A 27,737-nucleotide genomic window follows, 5' to 3' on the forward strand; every position below is an offset into this window, starting at 1 on the left:
CAGGGTCACCAAACTTCCATATCAGTTCAGATCCCCTATATCTTAGTGCCATGGCCCTGAGCATGGCCTTTCATTTTTTTAGAGGTCCATTATGCAATCCCCGTGATGAGGCCGTGTGCGGGTGGGTCTATCACAGGAAGACCCCGTGGCACAGAGGGAAAGGAGCTCGTGTTGGTGCCACGTCCCCTCATCTTACTTGCTTCCTTTGCCCTGGGGGCCAGGCTACATAAAGGGGGAGGAAGGGGGCTGGCCAGGTGTGTCTTGGACCCCTATTGCTGGTGCCCAAGGGCTGAGAAGAAAATCCCGGAGGGCCTCCTTGGCCACCTTCCTTTAAGAGCTAATGCCACTCAACCCATGGCAGTGTGTTCATCAATATGTTGTGATCCCAACACCTTGGGGGGCGGGGCTCAGCTGGTTATGTCTGCCTTCGGCTCAGGTCATGATCCCGGAGTCCCAGGATCGAGCCCCGCTTCAAGCTCCCTGCTCAGCTCACTGGGGAGACTGCTTCTCCCTCTGCCCCCTCTGTGACTCACACTCTTGCGCCTGCACTCTCAAATAAATAAATAAAATCTTTAAAAAAATATACACTGTGATCCCAGACCAGCAGCACTCCGGGAACATGTGGCAAAACAGGCTGCTGGATAAATGGTGCGTCACATAATGAGATGGGCTCTTAACAGGTCTCCCTCTCCCCCACAGATCTTGTCCAGCCTCTGAGAAGTCCAGAGAGCCTGAAAATTGCACCCCGAGCACTTTACAGCAAGTTGTTATCTGCCATTGACCCCATGGTGTGAACTAGTTGATTAGCGGGCTGTAGTTTTAGGAGTAATGGGGATAGGGGAACATTTCAGAGGCATGAGAAATTGCCTAGAAAGGTGGATCTGGTCCTGAGTCAGGTGCAGGGGGAAGCAGTGCTAGGCCCCCAAAACTGTGGGCACAGACTGAAGAGCTGACAGGGCAGGGGGCTGACGTTCTGGGATGCTGGACAGAGAAACAGAAGACCTGAGTTTCAGTTCTGCCGTTACTGGCACAGACCAAGTTTCATGATCACAGTCAGGTCATTCCCCTCTTCTGAGCTTCAGCGGAAGAGCCTGTTGTGGATGAGAGCTCTCTTAAGGATAGCATTCAAGGATTTGCATTTCTCAGTGCAGCTCTGAGTTGGGCCTAGCCTGGGGTTTCCATATGCTCCTGAGGAAAGCAGGGGAAACAGTCTTAGTAAGAGGAATAAGAAAAAAAAAAAAAACTCTGGGCCACAGGAGTGAGGAGTAGGGGGTTCCTGCCTAGTGGGAGAATCAATTCTTCATCTACACAAGTTCAGAAAGGTAGCTCCAAAAAGGGGAGAGGGAACAAGAGGGATAAGCCTAGTCTATTCCCCTCACTGCATTCCCTTTTAAAATAAAACCCATTTATATATAAATGTTGGCCTGATGCCCAGTCTCTGTAGAAAAGCTTTTCTGTATTAAACGCTACAATGAATTAAATTAACCATAATGATTTCTTTGTGAATGGAAACACCTCTCTCTCTCTCCTCTCTCTTTCTTTCTCCCCCACTCTGCCCCTCCTTTGTGACATGGTTTTGATCAGGCCTCCCCCCTTTCTCTCTCTTTTTTTTTTTAAGATTTTATTTATTTATTGGACAGAGAGAGAGATCACAAGTAGGCAGAGAGACAGGCAGAGAGGAGGAAGCAGGCTCCCCGCTGAGCAGAGAGCCCGATACGGGGCTCAATGCCAGCACCCTGGGATCATGACCTGAGCGGAAAGCAGAGGCTTAACCCACTGAGCCACCCAGGTGCCCCCCCTTTCAACTCCACCACCACCTGACCACCCCATCCTCCCGAACCCCCACCCGCAGCAGCAGCAACACCCTCACAGCAAGTGACCAGTTCAGTGAGTGCTTCCCAGGATGAAACAGGAGCCTTCTGGTGTCCAGTGTGGAACAGAAATCAGTCAGCCCAGGAAGGCTTGTGGGCACAAATGGTGCCCTGGGGAAGTCTGTGCCCAGTGGGACTCCCCTAGGAGGCTTTTCTGGCTGTGGGTACCTCTCTGAGCCTTACCTTCATCATCTGTAAGCTGGAGCCGGGGGTACTGGGTCCAGTAGATTCAAGGGGGAGCAATCGGAAGGGCACACACACATGCATGGTGGCAGGCTGTGCACAGGGGAGAGGTAGATGTGAATGTGGGCATTCGTGGGCCATGCCTGAGAACACCTGCATCCACAGGGGCATCTCCAAGTGTGGGTCCCTGGACCTTTGCCTGACCTCATCTGTTTAGCCGTGTCGGGGTGGGGGAGTGGTGCCCGGAAGAGAAGTGCACATGAGATTCTATCTGCAGGGCTACAGCCTGTTGATGCTGAGAGACATCAGACAGGGGCTCGGCCATCGAGGCACTCACGGATGCTCTACATGGAGCATTCAGAAATAGGGTGATGCCTTCCCACTGGCAAGAGCAGGGCAGGCTTCCTTCGGGTGGTAGTTTCTAAGCTGTGGGCCAGAAGAGGGGTCCCAATCACAACAATCTTTCCCATGGACACAGGGCTTCCCATTTTCAATGCCCTTTTATAGGCATGATGTCATTTCTCCTACACATCGATCTTATAAACTGTGTGCTATTATGCCCATGTTAGAGATGAGAAGACTGAGGGTTTCGAGGTTCGGGTACCAGATTACAGCCACAGCCCAGCTCCAGGCCACCCAACCTTCCATCTCCGCTGGGCCCAGATGCCCTTGGCACCCACAGCCACCGCGGTGACCCCAGTTTTAAACTTGTGGCTCATGGAGCTCTCCCCTGCTTCTTCACCACCACCTCATGAGGGTAAAGCCCTGGGGATGGACATTTTTTCCACAGCTTAGCCCCCCCCATCTATATCATAAACGGTACCCAGAACTCAAGCCTTATCCCCCAACAGCACCAGGCTGTTGTGTACCATTGGGTCTCTTCCCACAGCCCTTCCTCTGCCTCCTTGTCCGCCTCCCACACACCTACTAACCTTGCAGTTCTCCCTGGTGCCTAGTGAGAACTCTGTCACTGCCTCCCTCGCACTCCCTCCCTGCACTTGGAACGATCTCCCAGCATGATACCTAACTAGGACATTCGCATTACCAGTGGCTATGTCTGTGTATCCCACCAGATGGTGAGTCCGTAAGGGCAGGAGTGATCTCTGATACATTTCTCCATGACTCAGCAGAGTCAGACACCGAGATGTTTGTGGAAAGAAGGAAGGGAGGGAGGGAGGGAGGGAGGGAGGGTCTTTCCATTGTAGAGTAGACTGGGGTGTTCATAGCCTTCATTCTAGAGAATGCTATTGAGATAGAGGAACATTTTATATTTGTAAAATGCATCAGCTCAGTACCAGTTAGAAACAGGAAAGGAGAAGAGTGTGCCATGGCTGGGGTAAGTGATGGGACATGGACAATCCCCAGGGTAATGAAGTCTTCCCACCAAGGCTGAAAAGACTCTGGAAAAATCAGGTCCCAGCAGCCACGCAGCATAGCAGGCAGAAGCCACAAGCCCTAAAGGACCAGCCCTGCAGACAAAGGCAGATTTATTTCTAGGAACCAGAATCCTCTGAAGTTTCGTGGACAGGAAGACCCAGGAGACTGGTAAGGGGGTGTCATCTTGAGTTCCACAAGAAGCAAAGGGCGGAGCTGTGGGGGGGGGGACCCCAATCCCACACTTGAGCTTTCATTCTACCTTCCTTGTCCTGAAACTGGTGAGCCCCGGCCTGGTCCTGAAGCTGATAGGCTTCTAGATGGCTGCTAGCTTCCCAGACATCCGGCTGGGGCAGAAGCCGGAGAGGTAAGCAAGGCCACCTCCCAAGTCTCCAGCCCTTTGGAGGCTCCTCCACAGATGGCGGCCATGGGGCCTACGCAGGAGGACCAAGCAGTGGGGCTGGCCCAGAAGAGTTTGGCAGGGTGCCAGCAGGCCTGCCCTGGCACAGAGATGTGAGCGGATGGCCGTTGCAACTGGTCTAATTGCTGTCTCATTGGCTTTCCCAGGGGCTTATTCCTGAGCCAAACGAAGGGAGGTTTCTGCTTACGAGACTTGAGGGAGCCTGAGGAGAGGTGGAGGGCCCGGCACTTTGAAAGGCATTGACAAACCCCAGCATGCCCAGGGCAAAGACCCAATTTGGGGGTGGTGGGGGGTGGGCAGGGAGCAAAGAAGCCAGGAGGGGAGGGCCTGATATTCCCATCATGTGTTCTTGGTTCCCCCTTGACCCTGTGTCTCCCTCTAGCTGATGCTCTGCATCTCCTTTTCCCAGGGTCCTTGCCGGCCTGTCCCTCCTTCTTCACCTGTACTCACTGCATGAGACGCCCTGCCATCAGGCTCCCATCCCTACTTGGCTGTCACCTGACCTCAGAGATCTAATTACAGAACTCAGAGGATGCTTTTCTATCCTTGACTCCATGGACTGCTCGGCTACATGAGGTATCTGTGAGCACCTCCTGCTTCCTGAGTATCTCTACTCTCATACTCTATACTCTCTGTGTAGCTGTGGTTTCCCTGGTTCTCCTACTTCTTTGACCAACCTTCGTCAATCGCTTCCCTGGGCCCCTTTTCTTCAGCATGCCCCTTAAAGACTGGGCTTCCCAAACTGACTCTCGTAAGCCTCTCCTCACAGACGCTTCCTGACCATGCTCAGCCACTCCTGTGGCTTCTACCACCTCCTCTAGGCAAGCGAATTCCAAATGTCCCCTCAGCCTGGACCGCTCTCCCAAGTTTTAGTCAGTATTGACATTTCCCTAGTGGTTGTCTCCAAGGACATGTCAAACCCACCTCACCCCAAACAGAACCTAATACTCAGGGGGCACATTTCTGCCTTTTTTCGTTTCTCAAGGGGCAGCCCCACAACCCACCCAGGCTCTCAACCTAGAAACCTTTGCTCCTCCTTCTCCCTCATCCCTCGCATCTAATTAATTACCATGACCTGCCAATTTTACCTCTTTAATAGCTCTGGAATCCATCCCAAGCATTCCATCCCCACAAACACTGCCCTGATTCAAACCTTGATTGTACTTCGCTGCCGCCAGAGTGCGTCCTCCTCTGACCAGCCTCCCTACTGCGGCCACAGAGACTTTTTCTGCGGACAAATCTGAGCACTTAATTCCCCAATTAAAATCCACCAGTGACTCCTGGTCATCCCAGAGTCTGAGTCTAAGTTCCTCAGCCAGATGCACAAAGGACCCTGCTTACCCAACTTATAGCCTAGTCCTGCCATGTACCACAATCTTCATGTCAACCTCAATACTCCCCAGCCTCCTCTTTACCCAGGGAATTCCTAATCACATCGCCAGCTTGGTGGGGGTTGTTAAGAGTGTGAACTTGGGGGGGGGCAGGTTCTGATGCCCAGCTGGGCAAGTCACTTACCTTCTCTGTGCCTTGGTTTCCATATCTGTGAAATGAGGATATCAACATGTGTTTTTGCCTAAAGTTGTATTCATCTCGAAGGGCATGCTTATTAATTAGATCATGCATGGAAAGCCCTTAGAATAGTGCCCGATGCATATTCAGGGCTGCATAAGGGTTAGCTGTTCTTAGCGATTATTCCCTCCTCGAGGACCAGCCCAGACATTACCATCCCTCTGAAGCCACCTTCTCCTCTGAGACTAGGATAAGCGGCCCTCTTCTGGGCCCCCAGAGCCTTGGCTAAATTCCATCATGGCACTTGAGACCATTTGCCCGCTGCTTGAACTTCCCCTCCTACTACTTGATATAAAGGACTGAGGTCTAATTTAGCTCTGCATCCCTAGCCCCTAGCCCCTAGCCCCTAGCCCAGGACCTATCATTTGAGACTCAGGCTAGCCGGAGAGTAGGGATATCATCTCCATTCTGCAGATAGAGAAACTGAGGCTCAGGGAGGTAAGGGGAACATCCCAAGATCACACAGCTAGACACTGGCAAAAACATGGGTTTCAACCCCGGGTCTGCATGATTCCAAGCCCATGATCTTTCTACTTCACCTAACTGCCTTGGAGGAAAGGGTCATGAAATCTTGTCCTGGAAGGAAGGACTTAAAGGAACTAGCGAATGCTCTGCCTAAAAGAGAGACAACTCGGGGGCAAGGACAATCCTCTCCCCCTCCCTCCCCGATCTGTTTGAAGCTTACTGGTGCTGGTATGTGGGTTTCAATAGCGGTGCCAACGCATGTGTTGGACACGTGTGTGATGAGGTCATGCCAGAATGCTAGAGATGAAAACCCAGAGATGAGTACCTTCATCTCAGAAACCCTAACTCACCTTTGTATGGTCCTCCAGAGTTTAAAAATGCTTTGCCATCCCATTTTGTCATTTGGTCAGCCTCACACACCTGTGATGAGGTAGCCTTGGCTCAGACAGAGCAGCAACTTAGCCCAAGTCATCTAGCTCAGAAGTGGGAGAGCTGGGGCTTCGCCATTGAATTGATACATAAAGTCTTGAACAAACCCCCATTTCCTTTCACCTGGACGTCTCAGGAGAATCAGACCATGACTGGGGAGGGTTCTTACCCAAAGAAATGGGTATGTGAATGCTGCAGTGGTTGGGGGTGTCTTGCCTAGAGGGAGGAGACAAAAGAGAGGGTCTCTAGGACTTCAGTGTTCTTGTCCACCAAAAGGAGTGACACCCCCAGCCTCATACCATAGGTGCAAGTCCCAGTGAAATGGCACAAATAGAACAGATGAATGTGGAGTGCCTGGGTGGCTCAGTGGGTTAAAGCCTCTGCCTTTGGCTCAGGTCATGATCCCAGGGTCCTGAGATCGAGCCCCAAATCAGGCTCTCTGCTCGGCAGGGAGCCTGCTTCTCCCTCCCTCTACCTGCCTCTCTGCCTACTTGTGATCTCTGTCAAATAAATAAATAAATAAATAAATATCTTTAAAAAAAAAATAAAAAAGAACAGACAAATGCCTCCTGCACGGTGAGCTCTCAACAGATAGAACATTGCATCGGAATTCTTAGAATGCTTGTAACCATGTAACCGTGACAAAGGCGTTGGAGGGAAGTCAGCATGTCAAGAAGCAGGCAGAACCAGGTTTTGAAATGCTGCCTCTGCCCGTTCCCGATTGTGGGACCCTGAGAAAGATCTGTCCCGTCTTCCTTGCCCTGTCTGTGCAATATAGAAGATTTGTGCATGTCTTACAGAATTTTACATGAGAGGACATGTGTGGAGTGGCTGGCGTGGGGAGCAGGTGCCAATCATGGTGGACACAGGAATTAGGACTTGGGAGTCAGACCACCTACTTCGGTTCCAAGCCCAGCTTCTTCATCTGGCAGCTGTTTGACCAGCCGACCTCTCACAAGTCACTTCTCTGGGCCTTGGTTTCTTCCTTGTGGAGCTGGTTGCAAAGATTAAATGAAAGAATACATGTCAAGTGCTTAGGACTGCTTCTGGCACAGAGTTCGTGCTCTGGGCATGCTGGCCATTATTGTTACTATCAGACAGAGGCCTGAGAGGTATGAAATAGTACCCGCCCCTCTTCTCCCAAGGCACTGCATCCTTTCATAAACAAAGACATGAGTTGAGGCTGCTCAGAACAGATTAGTGGCTTTCCTTTCAGTTGGCTTCCTAAAGGTCCAGAATGACCCCCTCCAGGGCTGGCACCCTGCTTTTAGGGTTGTTGTGAACAAGCCAAACCTTAGCCAAGATGCCCCACGCTCTCTCCCGGATTAGGCCAGAACTGTGGAGAGCCACTATAAAGAAAGAGCTTTGTTGGATTTAGAGAGCTCAGAAACCATTACCTGACATCCCACTCCTTCCCTGAGGGGCCACGGATAGAAATTAGGGAATCCATTCATCTCTCACCCTTGTAACTCTGACCGCCCTGACCGAGAGGCTACACGGGCTTGGCATACTGGGCCCAGCAGCAGCAGAGGGCAGGGCAGGGCTGGGGACTGGCACCTGGTGTCCAGGCCTAGCCGGGTGAGGGCAGGTTGTGTCACCTGATGTTCCTGTGAGGGCCTCATTTACAACAGGGCTCTTGGAGACCCAGTTACCCGCTCTAGGCTTTCATGGCTTCTCCAAACCACCAAGGCCTCACTCAGGCTTTGGGCACCCCAAAGGAAGCAGGAGCCCAAGGAGTCCCTTGGGTCAGTGCTCAGAGCTCCGGTGGGTTTCCACACACAAAAGCTGCTGTCTTGAGTTAGTGACCCCTCCCCACCTGAGCCCCGCCCCCCCCCCCCCCCCCCCCCCCCCCCGCCTCCACCCCAAGCACCACGGGGAGGAAAATCAGGAGAAGCTGAAGAATTGTTTGTAATTAGTGTGTTTTTAAAGGCTTTTCCGTGAGCCTTTAGCAGATTTCTGGGAAGGGCAGCTTGCCAGGGAGCATTGAAATGGAAATCCTGTGTTCTAGCTGGGATAGTCTTGGAAGGAGATTCTTCCCAGAGAAAAGGCCAGAAGCCCCGCCCCCTCCCCCAAGTCCCCCATGCTCCGCTGTGGTCACTGTGAGGCTTGGCGATGTGGGGGGGCTTTGTGGAATGGCATTCGTGCCCACAGGCCTCAGCTCTGCCCTCAGGACCCATCCGTTTAGCCTCCACATGAAAGGCAGCTCCACAGACCCCTAGCTCCACTGTCTCCGACCTCAGGGGCACATCCGTTCACCACCTCCCCATACACACACACTGAATAATCACCCACTTTCCTCCCTCTTTCCAAGAGGGAGTCTGGTCCTGGAACATGGGCCCTCCAGGGTGAGCTCCTCCAAAGTTACCCAGAAGTCAGGCATACATACAAGCAACCATTCTGCAAACAGAACAGTCCGTCCCGTCTGAGCAGCATTTTACAGTTTGCAATGTCTTTGCCCATCTGCCAGTCCACCTAGTTATCCAGCAGATAACTTATCCATGGCAGAGCTACTGTCTATGATTACCAGTTTACAAATGGGGCTGGGGGGAGTGGAGGGGGGGCGGTTACTGGCCCGAGTTTGCTCAGCTAGCAGAATCCCAGAGCTGGGCCTAAGGCCGAGGTCTGTAGGATGCCTCTTCCCGCCCCACCCCAGGCTGCCTCTCCCACATGCTGGCTGACACGCAGGCAGGACTGTTCTGGTGCAATCCTGGGGCCTTGTGGTCTGGGATCATTTCCTGTGGCCTGAAGTACTTATTTGCAAGTTGTAAGGACTGCCCGTTTTCTGGAGGCCTCACTGAATGCTTCCAGCTGGGAATTTAACCTTCTCAGACCCAGCTGTGGATCTCAAGAGCTCTCTTCATTCCCACCCATTTTCCTAGAACCCCCCCCCCCCACCCCGTGGTAACTTAGTTATGTAAGGGTGGGGAACGATGGAGGAGCACTGGCCTGGGACCCAGAAGAACTGGTCTGGACTGGCTTCGCCACCCACTTGCTCTGTGACCTTGTGCAAGTTCCTTCACCTCTCTGACCTCAAATCAAGACTCAGAAATTGTGCTTCCCTGCCGGCCTCTTGTTTTCACTGGAATATGAATGGAACTGACCTCCCTTTTGCAGCTCCTCCACAGCCCCAGGTCCTGAGAGAAGTGGTGGATTTGTTACACATGAAAGCTGGCTAGGTTGGCCCTTTGAGGACAGTGAAAACCATACCCCCACCCCCGACAGCCCCTCCAGCATCATACGAACAGGCAAACTGAGGCACAGGAAAAGGGGAGTCACTTGGCCAGGATCATGCACCGAAGCTAATGGTAAGGTCAGGATTAAAATCCAGTTCTGTTGTGGTGGCACTCAAGGCTGGCATGGGAGATTTTAGCCTCCTATAATTTTCCCCGCCAGCCCCCATAAGCCATTCCCAATAAAACAGTAATAATAAATGCATGCTTAAACTCCTAGAGAAAGTGTGACTCAAAATACCTTCAGAAATTTTTGCAATTTTTTTTAAAGAGTGTATTTATTTACTTGAGAGAGAGACCTAGCAAGAGGGAGAGAAAAGAATGGGGAGGGGCAGAGGGAGAGAGAGTAGCAGACTCCCTGCTAAGCAGGAAGCCCAATGTGGGGCTCAATCCCAGGACCTGAGCTGAGGGCAGACACTTAACCGACCAAGCCACCCAGGTGCCCCCAATTTTTGCTATTTTTATAGATAACATAACACCCATGCTCTGGGTAAATACAGGGTTTTCTGGCCTCCAGAGATGCCCAGCCCATGCTAGACTGCCAAGGCCCTGAAGGCCATCCTGGAGGAGTGGTGGCGGTGACACGACAGGTGTGGGCTCCTCGTGTTCCATCCAGCAGCCTCCTCTCTGAGTCTGTGCAGGAATGGCATCCCTGGATACCTCCCCTGCCCCGCCCCCCGGCCCTCCTGAACTAGGAGATGGTTCTCTAAGACAACCCTTCTCCACTCTGCCTCTGCCCTTACACTGGCTCTAGGAAGACAAAGATGAGAAGGGGGGTCTAAGACGGACACAAGAGTGAAGGAAAGGACATATCATAGATATTTTAGAAGTGACTCTGCATGTCATGTCTTTCTCCAGAAAGGAAGTTTCTGAGCCTGCCCTAGTGTACAGAACATAATAGAACTAGAGCATGTTAGAGTTATAATAGCCCTTCAAGATCTCCAATTCAGCCCTCTCAGGTGACACATGGAGAAACTGAGGCTTAGACGGGGGATAAGGGCCTCTTCTGGCCCTGCAGCCAGTATTTTGTTGTTTTTTTTTTCCCACCCTCCCTCGTACCCTGCTGCCTATCGTGCCCACGTGCAGGCTCACCCATGTGTGTGTTAATGCAGGCTGACGGCTGCTGGGAGGGTCACACATGGAGACGAGCACCGGCCCATTCACTCTGACACATACCCCAGCTGGCAGTCCCCTGACAGACTCCTCCATCCCCACTCCCCAGCGCCTACCCACCACCCCCACCCCATCTTCTCCACCAGCCTTGCCCTAGAGCAAAACCCACCTGGCACCAAGTCACAGGCCCCTCCCTGCTGGTGCCCCTCCCCAAGGGTCTTGCTTTGTGGAAAGGCCAGTACACAGCTCGGTCGAGAAAAGCTGGGTTTGAGGGTGCTCCTGGGAGGGGGGCAGTGGGGAGCAGCTGGAGGCTCAGGGCCAAGGGGCTGGGATGTGCATTATGTGGTGTTTCTCTGACTGCAGGCTGGATCCAGAAGGCTCCGCCAGGAGGCCTGGAGCCCCTCCACACCTTAGATAAAGCAAAGCAAGGGGAGGAGGAGTCTTGGAACGTTTGGAGAGAGAACAGGAGAGAAATGGAGACAGGGCTAAATAGCCTGTAAAAGTTAAGCCTAGGAGTGAAGTCCTGGAGGCCGGTTCTGGCTGAGGTGAGACTTGTCCTAGAAAAAAAGCTGCCAGGCAGCCATCCAGAAAGTGTGAGCTCAGGGGCCACCGGACACAAGCCTGGGCCAGGGTGGGGGAGGGGCGGGAGTTGGGGGTATAGCTCCCTAGAGCTGGGGTGAGAAGTTGCTGAACTGAGGGGAGGCCAGGCAGAGGCCTCTGACAGCAGAGGTACAAAGGTAATTAGTGTCTCAGGCTGGGTGGGGTTGGACAGTGCCTGACACCCTGGGGGTCCATGCAGGATGGCTAAATGGAAAAAAGAGATGGATGAATGGACGAGTGAATGAATGAATGAGTGGGTTCTGTCTCCCTTTAGAAGTTTGGACCTGAGGCACCCTCACAGCCAGGGCGGGCTTGATGTGGCTAGTGGCCTGAGGAAGGATTAAAGGGACTGCTGCCTTGAGAAAAGAATCAGAGCCCTTTGGCACCGCTAGGGATACCAGGTTGCCAGGCACAGTGGGGCTCGGTAGGTGGGGCCCTGGGCTTTGGTGCCCCTCATAGCCATCTAATCTAATCTCTCCCCCTCCCATGTGCTTTAAAAGGAGAAACTGAGATTCAGACCAGGAATGAGTTTTCCCTGATCCTGCAGCCCGCTGGTGGCTCAGCTCAGCCTCAAGATTTTCTCCACTGGCCTGGGGAGCCTGTCGTTTACCTTAGCTGCTGTCTGTTTCTGTTGCCTCTACCACAGCACCCTCAGCCAGTGGCTCAGTGGCCTCTGGGGCCCGGGAGAGCCATAGGGAAACCAGGAAGGGAGGGGAACAAGAATACAGAAAAGAGGAGAGGTGAATTTCTCTTGGGAAGCAAAGGAAGGGTCCCCTGCCTGTTAGGATAGTGCATACCAGAAGGAGGTGTCTGCCAGAACCCTTCTGTCCAGCGGGACACTGCTGAAGTCAAGGCCGGTGACCCTCACCCCCAAAAGTCTATGGGGCAAGGTGTGTGTTCCTCACACACCACACCACACACACAGGTATGCACGCACACGCACACACATACAAACACAGGATCCTGGCATCCATGTCCCGTCGTGTGACAGAAACAGTGATTATGAAGACAGTCTCCATCCCCCAGCTCACAGCGGGGCCTGACCTCAGCTAGAAGGGAAGTACTGGGTGGCTTGGGGGGACAAAGGCCATTGGATTCCACACACCACCAATGGATATTTTTCTCGTCAACACACAATGCTGCTTATATAACTGGAACTGGCTAGACACTGTGAGAAACGTTTAGAGCTTAAGAAAAAGCAGGAGGAGGAATAAATAGCCACAAAGCCACAGGGTCCCAGGGGCTGCTTTTCTGAGGATGCTCTGTTCCCCCTCCCTCCAACACTCCCATGAATGGGGGTTCTGGAAAGGAGGTTTCGAGGACGGAACCCGTTCATGTCTCAGCGGCCCAGACAGGCCTCATCAGCTCACAGGGCTTTCCTCTGTGAACACAATCCGAGGTTGTCCACGGCCCCTCACCTTTTTTTGTCCAGCTAGCCTTGAATCCCGCTACCTTCTGGGCCCAGCTTGCCACCAAACCCCATCTATAGGCTGGGTCCAGGCTGAGAGAGCAGTGGTAAGACTCGGATGACTGTCAAATTCAGGGCCAAAGGGATGTCTCTATCCACCCTAGTAACGTCTACAGAGTGAAGCCAGTTGCTTCCACTCAAGTCTGACCCTGACTCCGGTCTCAGCCCCAGTTCCAGGTAGAAAGCAATCCAGTAGAGAACAAGCCAGGCCTCAAGGACTCACAAAATATGGAGGGGGGGCAAACGATAAAGGAAACCAATTTTATCAGCACATTCAGAACCACTGTGGCCCCCAAAAGTGGCCACCCTCTTTGTCTCCTCAGCGTGCCAGGCAGTATCTCTAAGCGGAGGACCAAGCCAAAAGGGCAAAGGAAAATGTGCCAGGTTGCTCAACCCAGCTGTGCAAGGAAACACGTATGTGTGTGTAGGGGTAAGCGTGCAAGGTAAAGGAGCAAGGATGACACGATGCCCCCCCTTAGTGTCCCAGAGCCAGGCCACCCAGCCCCAGAGACTGCCTTCTTGATGATCACTTGTTCCCTGGGACAAGTAGGCTGTACAGTAAATGGCCACATGACAGCCCACATTCTCCCATTCTAGGACTGGGCAAGGGGAGTCGAAAAGATTGCTGCTATTTTGCAAACAGAACTTCCTGTCTCCATACCCTTACATCTTTTCTGGAGGCAATAGTTCTCGGAACTTCTTTTCATGCCCACCTCTGCCTTTCGCATCCTCAGAGAATCCCACCCACCCTAGAGACTGGCACTCCTCGGAAAGTGCCCAATCTACTTCCCTAGCATCACCATCCCTGCTCTTGCTCTGCCTGCCCGCTGGAAAATGGGTAAGGAGGATCCGGTGACTGGCACCCGTAGGTCTCTAAATGAGAAGCATGTTTGTTTATAGCTAGATGAAATCCATCCCTACTTCCACCCCCTTCCCCAGGCCATGTCTGCGTATACATCTCAGAATTCCTGCCACGGCCTCTACACCAAGCTTCTGGCTTCTCCCAACCTTCCCACCCCTGGATCCCTGAGAGGCGGGGCCGAGGCAGCCGCCACATTCAGCGTGGCAGAGCCGCTAGCTCAGTACAAATCAGAAACACATTGGAGGCAGGCAGGCCGGGAGGGAGCAGACAGGCCAGGACTGGGGCCCATTAAGGCCGGAGCCCGGCCATGCTGTTTGCCGCCTCAGCAAAAGGTTTCAGGTCTGCCTCCTGATTGTTTGTTTGTCTCAGAGATGAGACAGGCTGAGAAGGCAGCTGACAAGGACCATGGAGGGTGGGAGGCAGTGGGGGTGGGGGGCGGCACAGGGAGACCCCCACCCCGGCTCTCATCCCGGTTCTCCCCAGCCTGGAACTCAGGGAGTACAGGAGAAGCCGCCGAGCTGCCTCATTTCCCTCCCCCACCCCCAAATTCCAAACAGATGTGCAGTCAGATTCTTCCTCTGCTTGGTTGGGGGAAACAAAAGAAATTAAAAATGGGACCCTAGAGACACTACTTTCAGGCGAGCCCTAACATAAAGAAGGGATAAAAGGGAGACACAGGAAGGACTTCCAGAAGTGCAGGTGAGATGGCAGAGGTGGGGGCATAGTTCACCCCTTGCCTTAAAGATAACTTTTGTGAAGATTCCGGTCGTTGTGGGGAGCGGGTGTGCTTGGAAGGACGATTGCTCTGGGAGGTCCAACTGAGTCTCACATGGGAAGGATTCAAAGGTGTCTGCTGTCATGAGGAGAATCTAGATATCTTGACTCCGTGAGCCCTGGTTTCATCGGGCCTGGCATTAGAGATCATGGAGCCCGCCCCCTCAGTCACACATACTCTGAGGCCCAGAGAGGGGAAGTCATTGCCCAGGGTCTCACAGTGGATCTGACTCTGGATTCAGTCGTCTCAAATGGAGGCCTCCCTGCTCCCCAGCCAGTGCTCCCTTGGCTTCACATTGTTCCCCTTTGTCAGTTTTCTCATTTTTTAGGAAAGCAGATCCCCTACCCTTCTCAGTCTGTTTCATGCCAGCCCGAACCTAGGGTCTGGGCATACTCTCTGATGGGAAATCTTTGAAGTCTGGAAGTCTCTGGATTTGTTTGGCAACCATGGCCCCCTCTGAGGAGGTTTCTGCTAGTGCTCCCCCTTTCCCCGGGGCCAGCCTCAAACACCCACAATTGGTTGTGGACAGTGTGGTCATGTGGCAATCACCCGGCCTTAGGCTACCTCATTGCTGACAACAGAGCTTCCAGCCTGCCACTGGCTAAGCCTTTTCGAGGGCACTATGAGTCTCATGCCCAGCCCTGTTGTGGTCTCAGCTCAACTCATCCCTCCTCTCTGATCTGCCTGTCACCTTGTCGAACCTGCCCTAGCCGTCATCTCCACCCATGCCTACCAGAGGCCAGGCCGAAGCTGTCTCTGGGCTCCCTGTAGGCTCCCGATGGGGCTCAGCTGAAGATGTCCCCCATGACAAACACGTGCTTGCACAAGTGCACACACAGTGTATGTGCATACCCTCTTTCTAGAAGCATCTGGTGATTGTTGCTCTGCTATTTTGGTCTAGGGGATGAGCCAAGCCTCACTCTACCATTCAGACAACCAGCCTGGCAATCACCACAGCACACATCACATGGCACATTTTCCCCTTGAAGCCCTTGCCCCAGGAGACTTGAAAATTCCTATTGGTGTTCGTGCCAGTGCTGCTAAGGGATAGGTTTGGGGAGCTGGTGGCCAAAGAGAAGGAATCCTCTTCCTTTCTCTCTCTCACTCACCCATTCACTCACACACACACACACACACACACACACACACACACACATCTTCCTCATTTTTCTTTCCTTTTTTTTTCCCTCTCCCTCCCTCCCTCCCCATCTCTCTTTTTTCTTACAGTAAATTCCAAACAGATGGGCAAGTCTTCTCTCCCACTTCTGAAGTTGAGGGGAATATCAGCCATGGGGAAACCAGAAATCACTCCCTTCCTCAGAGTAGATCATCTCAGCCTCGCTGGGTCTCCTATTCCAGTGTCTCACACCTCGCTGGATTAGGTCAGATATTAAAAAGTATTTCCTCAAACCCTTTTGTTCCAAGTCTACTATTGACACTTGTGCTTTCCTCAGTGCGGGGCCTCAGACGTCATGGGGTGGAGGAGGAGGGAGGGAGGGGAGCAGGACATACTTTCTGGGATTCAACTAGAATCCTGGGCCAGACCTGGGCTGCAACCCCATTATCAAGGGGGAAGAAGAGCTCAACTGCTGGACATGACTGAGAATATCAATGGAGTGTTGTGTCTGCCTATACAAGCTCTCTAAGCCTAGAGACAAGCACAAACAGAAACGGCAGCATTTGGAGCAGTTAAATTCTGCTTCTTGCTTTGCAGTGAGAACTGCGTTTTGTTATTTAAGCTATAGACAGAGGGATTTATATGTCTCCATGTGATTTTTTCCTTACAGTGCTGAGGCGTGGAATCCCTGTATATGGCGGGGCTGGGACAAAGCCTCTCCTATCTACAGATGGTCCCAGAAAGGGCAGCGGGAGCCTGAGTGGGGCTGAGCTGCCCCATTTCCGGGGCCTGCAGCCTCTTGTGACCACATCTGTGGCCATGGAGCCAACCCCTCCCCAGGCCCCTGATTCCCCAGCCTTGGCTGAAACTTCACCTGGACGCCTGGCTCGAGGACAGTCAGCATCTTCTGGAAGTGGTTTCACTTCATCAGCTTGTACCTTGGCTTGGTACCCCAGATCTGACAGAGCTAGTCCCACAAATCTGGGCCCATTCTAGGACTGCAGAAGGATGCCAGAAGAGGGTTATGATCCCAGCCTGCTTCCCTGACAGGTAAGGAGAATAATGCTAACTAATACGTTTTGAGTAGTGACTCTGTGTCAGGCACCGTTCCAAGAGCTTGACATGTACCTTGTGACATAGGAAATCTTACCGTTACTCTCACTTTACAGATGAGGAACCTGAGCAATAGAGGTTAAGTAACTTGTCCAAGGTCACATAGCTAGCAAGTGGCAGAACTGGAATGCAGCCCAGTCTAGAGACTGGGCTCTCCGGCATGTAATCACTGCTTTCAAAGGCTACTGCCCAGGCTTCCCGGGACTGAGGTCAGGCCTCCCAGCCCGATGTCCTGTGGCTCTGCCTCCACGACCTTCCATCAGAGTCTCGTTACCAGATAAGACCTGTCTGCCTGACTCCTGTCCAGCCGCTGAGCCTGGGCTCACCAGTCCTCCTGCTGTCAAGCTAGGCCTTGTCTTCTTGACGTCTGCTGGGACCTTTCTCCACTTCCTGCCCGGCCCTGTCCCAGCCTCTAGTCAGAACGGAGAGCCTGGTCACTTCCACTGGAGATTTAGCACTGTACTGTTCCATAGAAATATCATGCCAGCCACACAGGGAACTTTGTAGTAGCTAAGTTTAAAAAGTATTTTTCAAAAGTGGAATTAATTTTTCATAATACCTTTCCTTTCACTCAAAATATCCCAAGTAGTATCATTTCAGCATCTGTATTTTGTAATCCCAGCATGTCTTTTTTTTTCAAGATTTTATTTATTTATTTAACTGACAGAGAGAGAAAGAGAGAGCGAGCGCACAAGCAGGGGGAGTGGCAGGCGGAGTGAGAGGGAGAAGCAGGCTCCCTGCTGAAGCAAGGAGCCTGATGCGGGACTCGATCCCAGAATCCTGGGATCGTGACCTGAACTAAAGGCAGACACTTAACCGATTGAGCCACCCAAGCACCCCCTACACTCCCAGCATATCTTAATTCCACCTAGGCACACGTGAAGCACCCAGATGGCACAGGCAGTGAGAGGCTGCAGTACTAAACAGCACAGATCTAGAAGCAGAGTCTGGATTCAGAGAAGCCCTGGGTACAGAGGATAAGTAAAACAACTCCTGAGTTCTACCCTTGGTGCTGATACCAGATCCCTAGTGAGCTTGAGTAAACCCCTTGCTCTCTCTGGATAGCAGAACGAGAAGGTTGGCCTGAAGACCCTTCCACCTTGAACATTCTACTCCTACCCACCTACTCCACACCCCTCCCATCTCCCCTACATCCCCACAATACCCAGTTCTCAGTAGAGAGAAAGTCCAGGAAAGGATAAAACACTCAAGCATGATGAAAACCATCAGAGCCTCGTGGTCTCCAGAACATAAATCTGTGGTCTCTACTGCCTCTTCTGGAAACATCCCCGGTTACCCGGTTTCATGGAGCTTGGCCCCTCATTCCTCATGGCCACTAGAAGCTGGTATTTGGCCTAAGACTGCCACATGCTCCTCGATCTGTGCAAAGAGGGTCAGGTCATCTCTCCAGTAACAGGAGTGGTTTGAGCGGAAGTGAGCCCAGTGGTACGCCAGGCAGTCGGTCTTTACCTTCTTAGAGAACCCAGCTGGCTCAAAGCTTCTCAGTCTTCATTTGTGCACACCACCTTCCATGTTCTATGTATCCCGTACCAACCAAAATGATTTTGATATAAGCTTGGCTTTCTGGACATTAGACAACCAGGAGGGAAAAATAGGTATATTGAATACGCTTTTATCGACCACACATACCTTTGGGAATTCTGTAATTTACCCTTCCACGCACTCCAACTCCTGGCCCAGCTGAATCACTGGCCTAAACGGAAAACCTATAGCCATTAGAGAAATGTTATTAGTAGGGATCTAGAGATTTGAGGAAACAAAGGAGTTTCCAAGTGATTTTGACTAGGTATAACACAACTGGAACAATGTTGGCCTAGTCAAAGGATTCTTTTTTTTGTTTTTTTAAGATTTTGTTTATTTGTCAGACAGAGAGAGCACAGGCAGGGGGAGCAGCAGGCATAAGGAGAAACAGGCTCCCCGCTGAGCAGAGAGCCCAGTGAAAGACTCCATCCCAGGACCCTGAGATCATGACCTGAGCCGAAGGCAGATGCTTAACAGACTGAGCCTCCTAGATGTCCCAATTCATGATTCTTTTGAAGAAAATAATGACTGCTTAAAATCACCATTGGAGTAAAGTGACCTTCTTATCACCAAGGTCGAATATCTGTAGAATTGAAATAGGGATTCTATTTCCAGTTCATGAAGTGATTTTTCTTTGGTGATTCAAGGCGTTGTTTATGAAGGTGGGACAGAACAACACAGGCACCTGTAGGTATCGAACCTTGTCAGTGGGTACCAGAACACAGAAGAGGGGGCCATTTTGGTTGGATATTACCCCTGAAGGCATTGATTTGAGACTGGGTCTAAGCTCCGGCTATAGATGCTAAAGCCAAAATGATTCCCTCCTCTGAGATTTTTGGCCTCCTCTCCTGGTCAGGTGCAACCAAACAGAGCCTGCTCTGCCCTCCTGTGGCCCAGAGTGTTTGTCTCGGGGAGGATAAGGGTCCCATGCTGGACCTAATAGGTGGGAGTGGATTTCATATTGGGACCCTGTGAGGGATTATTCCACCCCCACCCCCAAGGAAAACAAGGGTACAAACATGGAGATTCCTGTGTCCTCTGACCATCGTCTGCATGTTTAGTGTCAGAAGGGCAAGCTCAGAAAATGCTGCATCTACTATGGTCTAGACGCAGATCAGACAGAGATCTGGAGAGCAACTGGAGCCCAGGTGGGGTGAGGGGTACCCCTGAGTCAGAGGCGAGGCAAGAAGAGACAAAGGATTTACAGATGTTGAATACCATCTTGAATAGAATCATTTGCAATGATTGTTAAAGTATATAGTGTCTGTTATTCCACCTTTTGAGAAAACACGTGGGCAAATGCTAATCTTCGTAACAACTCTGGAAAGTGAGAACTATCACTATCTCTGTTTTACTGCCGAGGAAGCGGAAGACCAGAGAGTGTAAGTCATTTATCCAAAGTCACACAGCCAGTGAAGGGCAGAGTCAGAAATGGAATCCTAGGCTGTCTGGTAATAGAGCCATTCTTTGCTCACGCCATGCTGCTCCTGACCCCAGGAGCATCGTGGACCGAGCGCGTAGTAATGCTAACTGACTCATGTACTTTTTTTTTTTAAGATTTTATTTATTTATTTGACAGACAGAGATCTCAAGTAGGCAGAGAGGCATGCAGAGAGAGAGGAGGACGTAGGCTCCCCGCTGAGCAGAGAGCCCGATGCAGGGCTCCATCCCAGGACCCTGGGATCATGACCTGAGCCAAAGGCAGAGGCTTTAACCCACTGAGCCACCCAGGAGCCCCTGACTCATGTACTTCTATCCAGGTACTGCCCTATGTCTCTCAATGCATATGAGCCCACTTCCCACTCCACTATAACCCTCCGAAATAGGTGCCAAGGAAATGAAGTCACTTATCTAAGGCCAACCCACTGCCAAGGGGCAGGGCTGGGATATGAGCCTGGCATCTGGTTCATATGGAAGTGGCCATAACTTCCCCCTGCTTCCTTTTGGGCCAGGCTTTGTTCTTCAGGTGGCGGCCTGTGGTGGTCACCGCCTGCCCAGTGAATCCCTGGGTTAGTGGCAGCACAGAAACCGCCCAGGACCTCCCCAGCAGGCTGAATCCAGCATTCCCTCGGCAGGAATATCAAGCCACCATGCCCACCTTTTAAGAAAGCCCAGCCAAGCAGAAGCAAGCTCAGCCTGACAAAGAGGCAAGGTGGTGTAGTTAAAGAATGTGGCCTTTGGCAGCAGACAAACCTGAGCTGAAATCTTGGCTTTAGAAATTACTTTGTGACCTTGGACAACTCACTGAGCTTCTCGGGACGTCTGTGTCCCACTGCTAAGGGCTGTTGTGAGAAGTAAATTAAATGGCTATATAGCAACGTGAATTATATACTCTAAAGTGCTCTTGAAGGTTAGTTGTAATTGTTCCTTGTTCTATAGGGCTAAGTTCCCCGGCCCAGGCTGAAGCCAAAGCAGCGACTAGGAGAAGTGGGCTTTAGAAATGCTAATGCCATGCGTGAGTGACAGGCCGCGGACAATGGCGGAGGGCGAAGTGAATGGGGCGGCCAGGCCTGGGAGCGGGGCTCCCCACGTGGGACCCGAGTGGGGGAGGGAGCCGGAGCGGGGGAGCCCAGTTCCCAGCAGAGGGGATCCGAGACTGCGCTAATTGGAAGGGGCTGGAGCTGCGGGGGCAGGAAGGGGGAGGGGATTACCTGCGGGTCCTCCGCTGACGGGGGCGGGGCTCCCGGGAGGGGTCCCGCTGGAGGGGGAATGGGGGCGGGGTTGGGGGGGGTTGCGGCTCTCGGAGCCCTGGGCTTGGGGCCAGGGGTGCAGAACCGCGGAGCTGCACACCCAGGGAGAAAGGGTGGGGGGGGGCTGGTAAAAGGAGGCCTTGGGCTTTGGCCGGCTGCAGAAACGGCAGAGCAGCGGTTTCTGGGCTGGGCAACTCGAAGCTGAGCGGGCGGGGACAGGAGGCAGAGAAGACAGGATAGCTAGTTTCTAAACCCAGCTGGAATCCTGACCCCTTTGGGCTGACCTGGGAATCAGCCTTCCCAGTTCCAGGACTCAGTGAGTGCACTGTGCAGTGTGTGTGTGCGCGCGCGCGCGTGAGCGTGATGAGCCGGGAGACAGAAGGTGGGTCCCCAACCTTCTCTAATGCGCTTCCTCCACTTCTCTTGCTCTTCCCTCTCGTCCTGTCCCCCCAGTCCTCTCCTGCCCCCCCCCCCCCCCCCCCCCGCACCATGAAGGCTGTTTTTGTTCCTCCTCCTGGCCTAGCCCCTGAGGTGTGCAAACAGGAAGGACCTCTCCCCGGGCAGTGAGTAAGGAGGGAAAAATGAGGTGTTGAAAAGATGACAAGTCGCCCTGTCAGAGCTCACCTTGGCAGGGAGCAGGCGGCAGGGGCCGGCGGGTGGTGGGAGGGGGGTCCGCCCTGGAAGCCAGCCTACATGTGCCAAGAGCCAAGCATGCTGATCCTCAACAAGCAGGCACTGTGTATGCGTTTGTTTGGTTTAGAAAAGCACCGCCCCCATTCCCACCATCAAAGATTCCTTCCTTTCCTTCCCAGTAGGAAGAGGTAAGGCCGATGGGCCAGCGGTTTCAAGTGTGATTGGAGGGGGCAGAGCCATGGGAGGGGGCTGGGCAGGAGACCCAAATTCCTCTTGGAAGCTCCAATCCTCCTGGACATGCCCCCCTATGTCTCAAAGGCTCCCCCAAACTCCATATCCTAAACCAAGTTTATCAGTGCTGCTGTCTCCACCCCTGCATTCTGTCCCTCCTATCTCAGTAAATGACCTCACCATTGAGTCACCCAAAAGCCAAAACCTTGGGAGTCATCCAAGACTTCCTCACACCCCCAATTGGATCAGTGTCCTAATCCGCTCAGTTTTCCCTTTTATCTCTCCAATCTGTCTCTCTTCCCCCACCTCATGGCCCCACCCTATTTTAGTTTCATTCATTGATTCATTGATTCATTCACTTATTCAGCAACGCTGTTCTAAGCACCTCCCATGTGCCAGGGAAACGGCTAGCCATTGAGGATTCAGCTGTGAACAGATCCGGCCTGGCCTGTGCTCCTGTGAAGTTTTGTGTCACACGTGGCTGGACTCATGGAGGTTGGAAAGGGCTGGCTCACTGGCCAGCCAGCTTCTAAAATTTTCCTTCTGGGAGATAATGGTTAAGAGCATCTACGCTGTAGCTAGCCTGCTCAGATTTGAATTGACTTTGCCACTTAGAGCTGTATGGCCTTGGGCAGACCGTTTAATCTCTCTGTGCCTCAATGTCCCACATGGAAGAGGGGGGTGAGCATAGCACCTACCTCCAAGCATTGAATACGTCGATATTTTAAGGTGCCAGCATGTTATTCTCTATTAGCATTGTGAGTTTTATTCTTTCAAGTAGGTAGTGGGGCAGAGTCCTATGATCAACCAAATTATAGGAACCAAGAGGGAGGCCTGCCTGGGGGCAGGGGCAATGGATAGGATTGCGAGCTGATAGCAGCAGGCCCTTGCGATGGCCCTGTCAAGAAGGCGGCATGGGAAATCCAACACAGGCCTGATTAGCTGGCAGTAGCCTGTGAGGAGTAAGTTAAATGGAAATGCAAATTAAATAGGAAGTCCTGGCCCAGAATCTAGAAATAGGGTATGAAGCACTGTGTGGCAGAGTCGTTACTATCAGGAAGGCTAGGGTAAGAGCTCTAGCTCTGCCACTTTCTCAGCTGTGTAACCTTGAGCAGGTCATTTCCTCTTCTGAGCCTTGGTTCCTAAGGATAGCAGTTAACAAGAACTGAGAGCTTAATATGCCTCAGGCAGCGTTTCAGCACCTTAACTGCCCTCTTCAAAAGGGAGCTACTCTTATTCAACTACCATTTTGAAGATGAGAACACTGAGGCACAGAGAGGCGGAGGCACTTGCCCAAGGTTGCAACGCTTGTAGAAGATAGCCCTGGGACTTGAAAGCAGGTCTCTTGGAGACTAGTGATTAGAGCAACCTTTGTTGGAGAGCTATTGTGAAAATCACAGGATATAGTTCTGGAAGTGTTTGGTAGCAGACTGACAGGCTGCCCAGGGAGGGCCGTCTTTAGGCTACAGGCTCTAGTGGCTAGGCTGAGGCTGCAGGGCCTGGGTCAGCAAGAAGCAGTCTGGGCCTCAGACATCTGACCTGAGCAGTGCTGGAGTCTCGGGAACAGGCCAGAATCCCCTGATCAGAAGCAGGGCACAAGGTTAAGTGGGGCTAAAGGCCAAAGGGACTGGAACCCCTGAGACTGCATGGGGGTGGAGACCATCTTGGTCACTTCTGGATTGCCCAGCACTCCACAAAAGGAAGTACTTAATATATACAGGAAGGAAATGCCACTTCTAAAGCGGTTCCTGCGTCATGCTACTGCGCTATGCCTTCATGTCCTCCTCAAGGCGGCTCCATGAGGTTATCATGCCCATGTTAAAGATGAAGAGACTGACATTCAGAGAGGTGATGTGACTCACTCAAGGCCCAGATCTAAGAAGTAGTCAAGCAGCTCTTCGGATGCAGAGAAGAGGGGAAAAACAAACAAACAAACAAAACGGAAAGGGCAAAGAACCCCTTATACTCCTCTCTGGTCCCCATGAGGCTCACCACCCACTACCTCAGGTGACCCACCTGTGACCAACAGACAAGGTCTACCTCTGCAGAACTGAATTGGACCACAATTGGTAGTCCACCAGATCTGTGTGTTTGTGTATATACATGATCTAGGCTTTCCCTTGACAGCCCTGGGGACTGGGCCCATGGAAATCCCCCACCCCTCGCTGACCTGAACCTAGCCAGCACTCCAGGACTCGTCCACTTAGAACAAAGAGACTGGCATCAACTTTCTACTCCCACAGACCCAGATGAGCTCTGAGGCCAGCCACTTTCGGAGCTGGGAGGACTCTGGGCAAGCCTTGTGCTTTTCTTTCCCTGGTGCCTAGCCTGCGAGGGAGGAGTCAATGTTTCAGCCGTATCTAATCAGGCAGGGCCCCAAGACACAGAAGCTCCTTCATCTAGGCCTGAGGAGGGGTCAGGCCGGGCCTCAGGGAGGGGCCAGGGCAGACACTGAGCCCATCCAGCCGGGACGGCCCACATTCCTCAGCCCGCCTGAATGGGGTGGGCATGCTCAACAGGAAGCCAAGCCCTTCACCAGGAGGGGCTCCACCGCCATCTGTGCACACAGACAGCCGTGAGCAAAGGGCCTCGGCCGGCAGAGTCAATTGCACAGAAAAAAATAGCAAACATTTTGCTTCCTCCTCCTCCCCTATCTTGCCGCACTCCACTTCCAAAGGGAATGTTGGGCTTCTGCTAAGTATTTTTCGGCAGACCGGGGCCCAGCCATCCGGAGTCAGCCTTGCTGAATTGCTGAAGAGGGAATGAGTGTGTGTGTGTGTGTGGTGGGGGGGGGATTCTTTCCACCCAGAGAGTAGTGGTTTCTCTGCGGGGTTCTGGGCTCCTGCTGTTACAGCCTGGGAAAAAAGGAAAAAAGAGCCAGTAGAAATGGTAACAACCAACAACAACGATCACCTTGGGTTTTTAGAGTGGGTTTTGTCCATCTTGTTATTTCGTTTGCTCGTTCCAAGCACCCCTTGAGGTAGGTGTTCTTTTGTCCCATTCTATAAATAAGCAAACCGAGGTGGAGAGGGTATGTGCCTTGTTCACCACTCACAGTTAATTAGCATGAAAACCCTTTCAGATTAAGGTCTGACTCCTAACGCCCTGGTCTTTCTGTCAGCCCCTTCTGCTGATGACTATGGAGGGCCTTGCCTGGCTTCCTTCAGGAAGAGCCTGCCTTGAGAGCCTTGAATCAGGGTTCCAGTGACATTTCGATTTTGTTTTCACTTTTTCTCCCAGGTCACCTGCTTATTGAAGAAAATTTGAGAAATGCCCTCCAAACATAAAGAAATTTAAAATTACCTATCATCCCATCACAGAGAACCACTGTCAGCCAAGGTGATGATAGATTTCCTGAGCATGTTATGCACGTACAAAACCTGGAGATCTGAGATGATAGTGGACCCACTCTGGATGCTGGGCCACCCCCCAGCTCCCACTCCATGTCTTCATGAGGCAAAGCTGAACTGTGCTTCCTCTGCTCCCTGTAGGGCCTGCTTGGGCCAACATTGCCCATTCCCAGAGTGCATGTGCACACCATACTATTTCATACCCTGTGAGTTTGTTCACTTTGTTCCCTTTGTGTGAGGTCTCTGTCCTCCTGCAGAGGTCTCTCCCTCCCTTCTCTGTCTCTGACTCTGTGTGTTTCTCTCTCTCTAGCTCTCTCTATTGATCACGTATACACATGGTCAAAAACCAAAAAAACAGAAACAACCTATCTAATTCACACAAAGTCCAAAGGGACAAAAGGGCACACGCTACAAATCAAGGCTCCTCCTCACCCCTGACCTCAACTCCTGTTTCTTGTTTATCTTTCCAGATATTCTGTGTACAGGTAAGCACAGATGTACGTGTATCTCTTGTGAAACATGCGTGGTAACTGTCCTTACTGTTTGTTTTTTTTTTTTAAGATTTTATTTGCTTGAGAGAGAGGGAGAGCACGAGTTGGGGGAGGGGCAGAAGGAGAAGCAGGCTCTTGGCTGAGCAGGGAGCCTGACGCAGGACTTGATCCCAGGACCTGGGAATCATGACCTGAGCCAAAGGCAGACGCTTAACCGACTGAGCCACCCGGGCACCCCTGTCCTCACTCTTCTATGCCTCCTTCTTATAACTCCTTGGGTTTTGACTACTCTTACATGGCAAGAGCTGTGGCTCTGCCTCATCTGGGTAAAGGCTGTCTAGTGAAACCTCTGATGGCTGTGCTGTGATTTATTTAAGCGGGCCGCTAGTGATGGACAGGGAAATGCTTGCCAGTCTCTCGCTACTACAAACAATGCAACAGTAAATATCTCTGTACAAACAACCTCGTGCTTTTGCTCATGTAGGAGAAATGCTACTAGTGGAATTGCTGGGTCAGAGGGTGTGCGGATTTTAAATGCTAATACATTTCACTGAAGGGCCCTTCAAACACACCAGGTGACATGCTCCCCGACAGATAATGTTTCAAGGGGCCCATGCTACCCTCCCTCCTTCCCTTTCTTCACCTTTCTTCACCTGGCTAATGCCTGCCCGAGCCTTCAGAGTGGCCACACCTGGGATGCCTCTGACAAGCCTCCCTTCCCGGCGCGGCCAGCCACGCTCTTTGCTTCCACGTCACCCCGTGTTTGCCTCCGTGTAGCACTTTTCACCGAGGGTTGCCATCCTCTCTTTACACATCTGTTTCCCCGCACTAGACTATGAGCTCTTTGAGGGAAGGACTAAGTAAGCCTTATTCATCTCTTGCAGGTTCCCGTCCAACGCACCACAGACAGAAGGTCAATAAATATTTGTTGAACTAACCCAGTCAGCTCTGAATCCTCCGATCTGAGTGCAGCCTGGGCTGGACGGCGTTGCCTGAATGCAAGTATGGTCTGGGCCAAGCAGTGCCTTGGGCTCGGGTCCCCTGGGTCCCTGGAGATTTGTCTTCATGCATTTGGCGCCCAGTCCCTACCTCCCTTCAGGCTGGCTCCAATGCCCTGCTTCAGCCACGCTCTTCCCACTATAAGCTATTGCTGTCTCCCAGTCCCCAGCTCTTGTGGAAGAACTCCTCTACAATCCTGTGTCTTGTTTCTCCTCTTCCCATCCAGATGCCAGGCACCCTCTTATCTGGGTGGCCCCTGGGCCTGCAGTATGCTGCCAGGAAGCTGGCGGCCTATTCAGCCTGTGACCTGAGCACCCGAGTGGAGTCCAGCTGGGGCCGGCCTGGACTTTGATGCTGAGGACCCGACACCCCTACCCGCTCCTCACTACACTGGGGCCGGGACAGCTGCTGCCCTCCCTGGCCGAACAGACTCTGTCTCTTCAGAACGCTCATCACTTTTCTGAACCTTCGTATCCTTATCATTCACCTTCCAGGGGGGATGGAAGATCCAGTGACATCCCTGGATATGAAGGGGTCTGGGGTGAAATTGTATCCACATATAAGGGGTTAGGAAGCCTCGATGGTGTTCTAACTGGAAGAAGGGAGTAGGGTGGGAGGCATGCTGGGGGCAGCAGAAGCCAGCAGCAACAGCCTAGTGGCGAGGTCCCATTGCGCAGACGGGAATGCCAAGTCAGGCTGAAAGCTGGCTCCAGGCCACAGCTTATCCGAGGCCGGGACTAGTGACAGATGGACAGACACCCTTTTCACTCCGTGTTTGACAGAGGTTCAACCCAGGCCCAAGAAAGGTGTCTTGAGGCTGCTTGTTTCCTCCTATTTCTCCATCTTCAAGAGAAGCACCACTTTTCAGCCATAGGCCCTGGACCTGAAGAACATCTCTGAAACACTGGGGAACTCAGCAGGACAAACAGAAAATGGGACAGAGGGTGGCAAGAGGAGGTGGAGGGAGGGGCGGGGCAGGGCGGGGGCAGGGCCAGCAGGAGCTGAGGGTAGGCGTGGGGCTAAGGCCAGTTCAGAAGCTCCTGGTTGGGCCAGGACCCCATGGTTTCTCCTGCCTCATCTTAACACACCCCTGCCTTACGCCTACCTTGGGAGAGGAGCTCATTCCTCCGGCCAGCAAGCGTTGCTGAATACTTCTGAGGCAAGCACTGAGAAGCCCGGGCTGTGGAAATTACTCTGAAATAAGAGCTCTT

The 27,737-nt window shown here is 52.4% G+C and overlaps 1 long non-coding RNA gene across 3 annotated transcripts; it reads left to right on the plus strand.

Moving 5' to 3' along the window:
- The first annotated feature begins 3,274 nt into the window (after positions 1–3,274).
- On the plus strand, positions 3,275–27,503 carry LOC116582872. Of its 3 annotated transcripts, XR_004282540.1 has the most exons (6): positions 3,275–3,599; positions 4,259–4,425; positions 16,148–16,527; positions 24,927–25,025; positions 26,412–26,529; positions 26,753–27,503. It is a non-coding gene; the product is annotated as an uncharacterized LOC116582872 (long non-coding RNA). The 3 variants fall into 3 exon arrangements; XR_004282539.1 differs by lacking the exon at positions 24,927–25,025; XR_004282541.1 differs by lacking the exons at positions 4,259–4,425; positions 24,927–25,025.
- The last annotated feature ends 234 nt before the right edge of the window (positions 27,504–27,737 follow it).

The sequence above is a fragment of the Mustela erminea genome, chromosome X, assembly GCF_009829155.1.
Source record: "Mustela erminea isolate mMusErm1 chromosome X, mMusErm1.Pri, whole genome shotgun sequence".
Lineage (NCBI taxonomy): Eukaryota > Metazoa > Chordata > Mammalia > Carnivora > Mustelidae > Mustela > Mustela erminea.